Here is a 3355-nt window from a genome sequence, read left to right as displayed (position 1 = left end):
ATAATAATAATAATAATAATGTTGGTATTTGTTAAGCGCTTACTATGTGCCGAGCACTGTTCTAAGCGCTGGGGTAGACATAGGGGAATCAGGTTGTCCCACGTGGGGCTCACAGTCTTAATCCCCATTTTACAGATGAGGGAACTGAGGCACAGAGAAGTTAAGTGACTTGCCCACAGTCACACAGCCAATAAGTGGCAGAGCTGGGATTCGAACTCATGAGCCCTGACTCCAAAGCCCATGCTCTTTCCACTGAGCCACGCTGCTTCTCCAGTTAACACCCAGTTTCTTCTGACTCCCAGGCCCAGACTCTACCCAGTAGGCCACGCTGCTTCTCGTGCTGCACCCAGCCGCAGAGGTGGCTGACATCAAAAGGAAGACTCTGGGCAGGCTGTAGAGACTGGTTTAAGTGGTGACCACCCAATTTGGTCACTTATGCTCCCTCGCCGGATTCCATTGTAGATCACCCCCAGAAACAACCCAATCAATCAGTCAATTGATGGCATTTATGGAGCACTTCCCGTGTGCTGAGTGCTATAGTAAGCACTTGGGAGAGTACAGCATAAAAGAGTTGGTAGACATATTCCCTGCCCGCAACAAGTTAACAGTCTTAGAGGGTCAGCGGCAGGTCTTCTTCAGATCAGCGGAGACCAGATGATCGCCTCTTGCCTCCTGAGAGGGTCCCCGGCCTACTGGTACTCAGAGGTCAGGGCACGAAGAATCCACCCTTGCATTCTCCCTGGGACATTTGGCTTTCAGTGGGACTTGGATTGGAGAATAATAATAATAATGATAATGATAATAATGATGGTATCTGTTAAGCACTTACTATGTGCCAATCACTGTTCTAAGGGCTGGGGTAGATGCAAGGTAATCAGGTTGTCCCACGTGGAGCTCACAGACTTAGTCCCCATTTTACAGATGATGTAACTGAGTCCCAGAGAAGTGACGTGACTTGCCCGAGGTCCCACAGCAGACAAGTAGCAGGAGCTGAGATTTGAACTCAGGTCCTCTGACTCCCAGGCCTGGGCTCTTTCCACTAAGTCACTGTTTCTGCTGCATAATGATAATAATAATAATACTTGTTAAGCACTTACTGTGTGCCAAGCACTGTTCTAAACTCTGGGGTAAATAAAAGTTAATCAGGTTGAGCAAAATCCCTGTCTCACTTAGGGCTCATACTCCATTTTACAGATGAGGTAACTGAGGCCCAGAGAAGTTGTGTCTTGTCCAAGGTCACACAACAAACACGTGGGAGAGCCGGGATTATAACCCAGGACCTCCTGACATCCACTAAGCCACTCTGTTTCATGACGCCAGAATACCTGCAGAGTCCACTGAGCCTCAGAGCCCAGGAAGATGCCCCAAGGAAGTACCAAGGGATCTTCCAACCCTCTGGCAGTTTGAGAGCCCTGCTCCCCACCCAATCAGGGCTGGACACCCTGTGTCCTAGACTAGTTCTCCAGGGCAGCCCTGGCTGGCTTCCTTCCACCCCTAGCCCCCGTCCCGCCTCGCGAGCCAGGTGGGAGAACTGGGCTGGAACAACGCCCAGTCCTCTTCCTCCACTGGTCATTTGGCCACCACTCCTGCCTGAGACTTCTGTAAATGCTGGCCTGGGACCCTCTCTTTCAGGTGAACCTCCTCTTCCTCTTTCCTGTCTGGCCTGTACACACCCCGAGGTAAGGTGTCCCCCTACCCCAGGATTGTAAGGGCTTTTTTACAATCAGAAGTGGCTTTAGCACGGGCCCCGTGTGTGTGAAGGGGCCGAGGCCTAGCCCGCGGCCTCCATGTACTGGAGGGAGCCCAGAGCCTCTCTGTCTCAGTGCGAGGCGAACGGCTGATACTCAGGGACCGGGTGTTATTGCCCCCGAGCCCTGGTCCCTTCACTTCTCCCGTTTGGGAGCAGGTGGGGAACTTCCCCCTCGCTTATCTCTCTGCCTCTCCTCCGTGGACCTCCCCACCCTCCCCCTTAGGCCTCCTCTCCCCATTGGGCCTCCCCTGCCCCTCCCCTACCCCTCCAGGGGAAACCTCAGGCCAAAGGTGGCCGCCCTCCAACTTGGGCAGGTAATTGTGCAAAGCTAAATGACTACCCAGCTGTCACAAAACAACATTTGAACCACCAACTGCTGAGCCAGCAAAATCTTCCTGAAATTCCTCCGCGAGGAGTTGGGTTCAGGGAAGGGCCAAGATGCCCTGCTCAGCCTGTGAAGAGCGGTGCAGTGGCGGGGACACAGCCCTGTTTATCCCCCAGGGGACACCAAGAAAAGCTGGGGGGAAACCCCTTTCTCTTCAGTCCTCCCGCCGTAAGGAGTTTAGGCCAAACTCCTCCTTGGGCATGAAGGCTGACCAATTAATCAATCATTGGTATTTATTGAAAACTGTGTGCCCAGCACTGTGCCAAACACTTGGGAGACTACAATAAAATAGACACAATCCCTGCCCACGAGCAGCTTACTCTCCCGCAGTCCTCTGCTCCCTCAACCTGGGGATGGTTGGCTTCCAAGCCAAATGGCACCTGGGGCGGGAAGGATCAAGCAGGATGAGCCACTGGGCCCGTAGCCTCTGGTCTCTCAGCCTCCTTAGGGCTAGCTCACTGGTCCCCTGAAGCTCCATCCTGGGTTGGACACTGGAGGAGTCATTCTCAGTTTTTGAGGTTTTCGGGGGGATGGGGAGTTAGGGTATTTATAAAATGTTTACTATATTCCAGGCATGTACCAAGCACTGAGGTAATTACAAACTAATCAGGTTGGGCACGATCCCTGCCCAACCTGGGACTCACTGTCTTAATCCCTATTTTACAGAAGGCCCTGAGAAATGAAGCGATTTACACAAGGCCACACAGCAGACAAATGGGACAGCTGGGATTAGAACCCAGGTCCTTCTGACTCCCAGGCCAATGCTCTCAGAGAATGTTGCTCTCTGAGGGACCAAGGGAGGGTAGATGCAGCTTGGCCTAGTGGATAGAGCATGGATCTGGGAGTAAGAAGGTCCTGGGTTCTAATCCCCGCTTTGCCATTTGCATATCACTTCACTTCTGTGTGCCTCAGTTACCTCATCTGTAAAATGGGGATTAAGACTGTAAACCCCATGTGGCACAGGGACTGTGTCCAACCTGATTTGCTTGAATGTATCTGGCACATAGTAAGTACTTAATAAACACTATTATTATTATTATTATCCATTCGACCACCCTGCTGTTGAGCTGGCCCCATTATGTAGTCTTTGACAGTGTCCAAAAGAAGTATCTGATGGAGGAGAAATGGTTTAAGCCAAACTTCCAGGCATTTCACGGGTCCCGTGGTAGACAGACGAGGCCCTGGGTCTAGACTCAGTTTAGCAGGAAGGAGAGTGGGGC

The sequence above is a fragment of the Ornithorhynchus anatinus genome, chromosome X1, assembly GCF_004115215.2.
Source record: "Ornithorhynchus anatinus isolate Pmale09 chromosome X1, mOrnAna1.pri.v4, whole genome shotgun sequence".
Taxonomy (NCBI): Eukaryota; Metazoa; Chordata; class Mammalia; order Monotremata; family Ornithorhynchidae; genus Ornithorhynchus; species Ornithorhynchus anatinus.
Note: the sequence above shows the minus strand (reverse complement) of the source record.